The sequence below is a fragment of the Leucoraja erinacea genome, unplaced genomic scaffold, assembly GCF_028641065.1.
Source record: "Leucoraja erinacea ecotype New England unplaced genomic scaffold, Leri_hhj_1 Leri_303S, whole genome shotgun sequence".
Classification (NCBI taxonomy): Eukaryota; Metazoa; Chordata; class Chondrichthyes; order Rajiformes; family Rajidae; genus Leucoraja; species Leucoraja erinaceus.
The window spans coordinates 11,696-20,000 of record NW_026576204.1 but is presented as its reverse complement, the minus strand read 5'-3'; positions in this window follow the sequence as shown (position 1 = coordinate 20,000).

Sequence of the window (8,305 nt, the reverse complement as noted above, 5' to 3'; positions counted from 1 at the left end):
GCAGAGAGGATTTACGAGGATGTTGCCAAGACTCGAGGGTGTGGGCTGTAGGTTCAAGTTCAAGTTCAAGTGAGTTTATCGTCATGTGTCCCTGATAGGACAATGAAATTCTTGCTTTGCTTCAGCACAACAGAACATAGTAGGCATTGACTACAGAACAGATCAGTGTGTCCATATACCATTATATAAATATATACACATATGAATAAATAAACTGATAAAGTGCAAATAACAAATAATGGGTTATTAATGTTTGTCCGAGTTTTGTCCGAGCCAGGTTTAATAGCCTGATGGCTGTGGGGAAGCAGCTATTCCTGAACCCGGACGTTGCAGTCTTCAGACTCCTGTACCTTCTACCTGAAGGTAGCAGAGAAGATGAGTGTGTGGCCAGGATGGTGTGGGTCTTTGATGATACTGCCAGCCTTTTTGAGGCAGTGACTGCGATAAATCCACTCGAAGGAAGGAAGGTCAGAGCCGGTGATGGACTGGGCAGTGTTTACTACTGAGGTTGAGTAGGCTGGGTCTCTATTCCATGGAGCACAGGAGGATGAGGGGAGATCTTATAGAGGTGATTAAATTATGAGAGGAATAGATAGGGTAGGTGCACAGTCTTTTACCCAGAGCAAGCAAGAATATAATTTTCCTATCTGGGATACATGACTTGACTTGATTTGAGTGGTGGAATCGTTAACCAGTGGACTTGAGTTTAAGGTGAAGCGATGGGGTGGTGGTCATTTAATTTGAACCCAAGGGTAACTTTTTTGTACAAATGGTGGTCGGTGTATGGAACAAGCTGCCGGATATCCCATCTACACTAGTCCCACCTCCATGTTTTTGGCCTATATCCCACCAAACCTGCACTGTACCTGCCTAACTGCTTAAACTGTGCGATAGTCAATAGACAATAGACAATAGGTGCAGGAGTAGGCCACTCGGCCCATCAACCAAGCACCGCCATTCAATGTGATCATGGCTGATCATCCACAATCAGTACCCCGTTCCTGCCTTCTCCCCATATCCCCTGACTCCGCTATCTTAAAGAGCCCTATCTAGCTCTCTCTTGAAAGTATCCAGGGAACTGGCCTCCACTGCCCTCTGAGGCGGAGAATTCCACAGACTCACCACTCTCTGTGAGAAAAAGTGTTTCCTCGTCTCCGTTCTAAATAGCTTATCCTTTATTCTTAAACTGTGGGCCCTGGTTCTGGACTCCCCCAACATCGGGAACATGTTTCCTGCCTCTAGTGTGTCCAAACCCTTAATAATCTTATATGTTTCAATAAGAATCCCTCTCATCCTTCTAAATATCCAGAGTGTACAAGCCCAGCTGCTCCATTCTCTCAGCATATGACAGTCCCGCCATCCCGGGAATTAGCCTTGTAAACCTATGCTGCACTCAATAACAAGAATGTCCTTCGTCAAATTAGGGGACCAAAACTGCACACAATACTCCAGATGCGGTCCCCTAATTTGAGGAAGGATATTCTTCAACTACCTCCTCCGGTTGCTCGTTCCATACACCCACCATTGTTTGTGTAAAAAAGTTACCCCTCAGATTCCTGTTATATCTTTCACCCTCACCTTAAATCTGAAATCTGGTCCTCGATTCCGCAACTCTGGGCAAGAGACTACCCGATCTATTCCACTTTTACACTGTTAAGAATCTATATTTTGTATCTATATTTTGAATCTTTATTTGATGACCCTTCTTCAGACCCAAATCGTCACCTATCCATGTTCCCCAGAGATTCTTTAATTTCATTTATGATTGTCACGTGTACCAAGACACGTGAAAAGCTTTTGTTTCGTGCTATCGATTCAGCAGAAAGACTACACATGATTACAATCAAGCTGTCCACAGTGTATAGATACATGATAAAGGATACAAGATCTCATGCGAGGTAAAGTACGAAATGCTGCTGTGGGAATAAATATTTAATGTATTTAAAATCATACGGTGGCGCAGCGGGATAGCTGCTGCCTTACCGTGCTTGCAGCGCCAGAGACCCGGGTTCCATCCCGATTTACAATTAAGGGGGTAAGCCATTTAGAACGGAGATGAGGAAAAACTTTTTCACACAGAGAGTGGTGAGTCTGTCGAATTCTCTGCCTCAGAGGGCGGTGGAGGCCGGTTCTCTGGATACTTTCAAGAGAGAGCTAGATAGGGCTCTTAAAAATAGAGGATATGGGGAGAAGGCAGGAACGGGGTACTGATTGTGGATGAATTTAGAAGATTGAGAGGGGATCTTATAGAAACTTACAAAATTCTTAAGGGGTTGGACAGGCTAGATGCAGGAAGATTGTTCCCGATGTTAGGGAAGTCCAGGACAAGGGGTCACAGCTTAAGGATAAGGGGGAAATCCTTTAAAACTGAGATGAGAAGAACTTTTTTCACACAGAGAGTGGTGAATCTCTGGAACTCTCTGCCACAGAGGGTAGTTGAGGCCAGTTCATTGGCTATATTTAAGAGGGAGTTAGATGTGGCCCTTGTGGCTAAGGGGATCAGGGGGTATGGAGAGAAGGCAGGTACGGGATACTGAGTTGGATGATCAGCCATGATCATATTGAATGGCGGTGCAGGCTCGAAGGGCCGAATGGCCTACTCCTGCACCTAATTTCTATGTTTCTATGTTTCTATCACATTGAATGGCGGTGCTGGCTCGAAGGGCTAAATGCCCTACTCCTGCACCTATTGTCTATTGTCTATTGTCTGTTGATTTCTCGCTGACTGGATAGCAAGCAATAAAAAAAGCTTTTCACTGTACCTCAGTGCACAAGACCAGAATAAATGAAACTAAACTAAACTAAATTCCATTTTAAATTCTGGAGAATCTTACTGATCTGCTGAGGATTTTAATTTCATCCATCTTGCCCGCAGAAAGTTTGCCATATGGATACGATTAGTATTAATAAAGATTTTTTTATCATTAAAAATGCATAGTTTTGATATGCTAATATTACTTACAAATCTGACAGCCCCAGTTATGGTTAATTAATGAAAAAATGGATCATTAACAGTAACATGTAATAATTCTTGTGAATTATTAATAATCGGCACAAAGCATCATTTTAATATCAAAAAGGAGAGATCGTTATATTAATTATCAGAAGGATAATCGGGCGTTGCAGCGGTAGAGTTGCTGCCTCACAGCGCCAGAGACCCGGGTTCAATCCCGACTACGGGTGCTGTCTGTACGGATTTGTACGTTCTCCCCGTGACCTGCGTGGGTTTTCTCCGAGATCTATCTAAATGGTGTCAAGTTGGGAAAAGGGGAAGTACAACGGGATCTGGGGGTCCTTGTACATCAGTCTATGAAAGTAAGCATGCAGGCACAGCAGACAGTGAAGAAAGCTAATGGCATGTTGGCCTTTAGAACAAGAGGAATCGAATATAGGAGCAACGAGGTCCTTCTACAGTTGTACAGAGCCCTAGTGAGACCACACCTGGAGTATTGTGTGCAGTTTTGGTCCCCTAATTTGAGGAAGGACATTCTTGCTATTGAGGGAGTGCAGCGTAGGTTTACAAGGTTAATTCCCGGTATGGCGGGACTGTCATATTCTGAGAGAATGCAGCAGCTGGGATTGTACACTCTGGAGTTTAGAAGGATGAGAGGGAATCTCATTGAAACATATAAGATTGTTAAGGGTTTGGACACGCTAGAGTCATTGAAAGTAGGCATGCAGGTGCAGCAGGCAGTGAAGAAAGCGAATGGTATGTTAGCTTTCATAGCAAAAGGATTTGAGTATAGGAGCAGGTAGGTTCTACTGCAGTTGTACAGGGTCTTGGTGAGACCACACCTGGAGTATTACGTACATTTTTGGACTCCAAATCTGAGGAAGGACATTATTGCCATAGAGGGAGTGCAGAGAAGGTTCACCAGACTGATTCCTGGGATGTCAGGACTGTCTTATGAAAAAAGACTGGATAGACTTGGTTTATACTCTCTAGAATTTATGAGATTGAGAGGGGATCTTATAGAAACTTACAAAATTCTTAAGGGGTTGGACAGGCTAGATGCAGGAAGATTGCTCCCAATGTTGGGGAAGTCCAGGACAAGGGGTCACAGCTTAAGGATAAGGGGGAAATCCTTTAAAACCGAGATGAGAAGAACTTTTTTCACACAGAGAGTGGTGAATCTCTGGAACTCTCTGCCACAGAGGGTAGTCGAGGCCAGTTCATTGACTATATTTAAGAGAGAGTTAGATGTGGCCCTTGTGGCTAAGGGGATCAGGGGGTATGGAGAGAAGGCAGGTACGGGATACTGAGTTGGATGATCAGCCATGATCATATTGAATGGCGTGCTGGCTCGAAGGGCCGAATGGCCTACTCCTGCACCTAATTTCTATGTTCTATGTTTCTATGAAACATGTTCCCGATGTTGGGGGAGTCCAGAACCAGGGGCCACAGTTTAAGAATAAGGAGTAAACCATTTAGAATGGAGACGAGGAAACACTTTTTCTCACAGAGAGTTGTGAGTCTGTGGAATTCTCTGCCTCAGAGGGTGGTGGAGGCAGGTTCTCTGGATGCTTTCAAGAGAGAGCTAGATATAGAAAATAGCGGAGTCAGGGGATATGGGGAGAAGGCAGGAACGGGGTACTGATTGTGGATGATCAGCCATGATCACATTGAATGGCGGTGCTGGCTCGAAGGGTCAAATGGCCTACTCCTGCACCTATTGTCTAATGTCTATGTCCGGTTTCCTCCCACACTCCAAAGCCGTACAGGTTGGTAGGTTAATTGGCTTGGAGTAAGTGTAAATTGTAAATTAACCATATAACCATATAACAATTACAGCACGGAAACAGGCCATCTCGGCCCTACAAGTCCATGCCGAACAAATTTTTTTTCCCCTTAGTCCCACCTGCCTGCATTCATACCATAACCCTCCATTCCCTTCTCATCCATATGCCTATCCAAATTGTGCGGGATTGGCTGGTCGGCATGGACTCGGTGGGCCGAAGGGTCTGTTTCCCTAAGCGAAACTAAAGAACGACCTTTAGTATAAGAATGAGTGAAGGGAAACTGGAATAAGAACGTAATAACTTCAGCAAACCATAAGAACATAAGACAGAGGAGCGGAATTAGGCCATTCGGCCCATCGAGGCTACTCCGCCATTCGATCATGGCGGGTCTACTTTTTCCTCTCAACCCCATTTTCCTGCCTTCTCCCCATAACCTTTGACACCCGTACTAATCAAAAATGTTCCAATCTTCACTTTAAAAAGACCCCTTAACATGGCTTGATGTTAAATGCCTCCTCATTCTCATTCGAAAGGTACATCCTTTTATTCTGAGGCTGTGCCCTCTGGTCCTAGACTCCCATTACTGGAACCATCCTCTCCACATCCACTCGATCCAGGCCGTTCACTATTCAGTAAGTTTCAATGAGGTCCCCCCCCTCATCTTTCTAAACTCCAGCGAATGCAGGCCCAGCGCCGACTAACTGTTATTCAACATTAACCCAATCATCCCCAGGATCATTCTCGTTCTTAACATCTTAACGTAACACTGCGTTGGTTGAAATTTTCACCATGGATACAAACACTTTACTTCCTGAGGAGGCTCAAGAAAGCCCACCTGTCCCCCCGGATCCTGACCAACTTTTACCGCTGCACCATCGGGAGCATCCTGACCACCTGCTTCACGGTATGGTACAGCAGCTGCACTGCTGCGGACAGGAAGGCACTACAACGGGTGGTGAAAACCGCGCAGTACATCATCGGTGCCCCGCTCCCTGCCATGGACGCCCTCCACCGAAAACGGTGTCTGAGACGGGCTGGGAAGATCATCAAAGACCCCTCCCACCCCAACCATGGACTGTTTGCCCTCCTCCCATCAGGGAGGCGGTACAGGAGCCTCAGGTCATGTACTAGTAGGATGAGGAACAGCTTCTACAACAATACAATCACATTGCTGAACTCGGAGTCCCGCCGATAGATTTCTCCGGTCCCTCCGTCCCCATTGTTTAATTCTTCTGTATTTTTTGATTATTCTGTATCTTCTCTCTTTCTATTTTTTTTTCCCTTATGTACAACTACTACGGACTGACGCAAAACTGCATTTCGTTGTACACATACTTGTATTTGTGCGATGACATTAAAGTTGAATTAAATTGAATTGAATTGAATTAAACCAGATCTTTATCGTTGACACTTACTGGAACAGATATGATTCAGAATCTGAATCATATATGATAAGAGAACTCGAGGTAAAGGAACCGCTTGGAGGTAGTGATCATTAGTTTTAATCTGCAATTTGAGAAGGAGAAGGTTAAATCGGAAGTGTCAGTGATGCAGTTGAACAAAGGGGACTATGAAGGCATGAGAGAGGAGCTGGCCAATGTAGACTGAAAAGGGATCCTAGCAGGAATGACGGTGGAACAGCAATGGCAGGAATTTCTGGGCATAATCCGGAAGACGCAGGATCATTTCATTCCAAAAAGGAAGAAAGATTCTCAGGGGAGTAGGAGGCAACCGTGGCTGACAAGAAAAGTTAGGGATGGAATAAAACCAAAAGAAAAGATGTATAACACAGCAAAGAGTAGCCGGAAGCCAGAGGATTGGGAAACTTTCATAGGCCAACAGAAGGAAACAAAACGGGCAATACGGGCTGAAAAGATGAAGTACGAAGGGAAGCTGGCCAGGAATATAAAGAAGGAAAGTAAAAGCTTCTTTAGATATGTTAAGGGAAAAAAGAGTAGCAAAGTCAAATGTGGGTCCCTTGAAGGCAGACATGGGTGAAATTATTATGGGTAACAAGGAAATGGCTGAAGAGTTGAACAGGTACTTCGCATCTGTCTTCAATAAGGACACAAACAATCTCCCAGATGTACTGGAGGACAGAGGATCTAAGGGGGTTGAGGAACTGAAATAAATTTTCATTAGGCGAGAAATAGTATTGGGTAGGCTAATGGGACTGAAGGATGATAAATCCCCTGGACCTGATGGTCTGCATCCCTGGGTCCTCATGGAGGTGGCTCTAGAAATCGTGGCCGCATTGGTGATCATTTTCCAATGTTCAATAGATTCAGGATCAGTTCCTGTGGATTGGAGGACAGCTAATGTTATCCCACTTTTCAAGAAAGGAGCGAGAGAGAAAACGGGGAATTACAGACCAGTTAGCCTGACTTTGGTGGTGGGAAAGATGCTGGAGTCAATTATTAAAGAGGTAATAATGGGGCATTTGGATAGCAGTAAAAGCATTAGTCCAAGTCAACATGGATTTATGAAAGGGAAATCATGCTTCACTAATCTTCTGGAATTTTTTGAGGATGTGACAAGTAAAATGGATGAAGGGGTGCCAGTGGATGTAGTGTATCTAGACTTTCAGAAAGCCTTTGATAAGGTCCCGCACGGGAGACTGGTGACTAAAATTAGAGCACATGGTATTGAGGGTAGGGTGTTGACATGGATAGAAAATTGGTTGGCAGACAGGAAGCAAAGAGTAGGAGTGAACGGGTCCTTTTCAGAATGGCAGGCAGTGGCAAGTGGAGTGTCGTTGGGGCCCCAAATGTTTACCATATATATTAATGATTTGGAAAAGGGAATTAGGAGCAACACTAGCAAGTTTGCGGATGACACAAAGCTGGGTGGCAGTGTGAACTGTGAAGAGGATGTTAGGAGGTTGCAGGTTGACCTGGACAGGTTGAGTGAGTGGGCAGATGCGTGGCAGATGCAGTATAATCTAGATAAATGTGAGGTTATCCACTTTGGCGGCAAAACTAAGGGGGCAGATTATTATCTCAAACGGGGTTAGGTTAGGTAAGGGGGAGGTGCAGCGAGACCTGGGTGTCCTTGTACACCGGTCACTGAAAGTTGGCGTGCAGGTACAGCAGGCAGTGAAGAAAGCTAATTGAATATTGCCCTTCATAACAAGAGGATTTCAGTATAGGAGTAAAGAGGTTCTTCTGCAGTTGTATATGGCTCTGGTGAGACCACATCTGGAGTATTGTGTACAGTTTTGGTCTCCTAATTTGAGAAGGACATCCTTGTGATTGAGGCAGTGCAGCGTAGGTTCACGAGATTGATCCCTGGGATGGCGGGACTGTCATATGAGGAAAGATTGAAAAGACTAGGCTTGTATTCACTGGAGTTTAGAAGGATGAGGGGGTTCTTATAGAAACATATAAAATTATAAAAGGACTGGACAAGCTAGATGCAGGAAAAATGTTCCCAATGTTGGGCGAACCAGGGGCCAAGGTCTTAGAATAAAGGGGAGGCCATTTAAGACTGAGGTGAGAAAAAGTTTTTTTACCGAGAGAGTTGTGAATTTGTGGAATTCCCTGCCACAGAGGGCATTGGAGGCCAA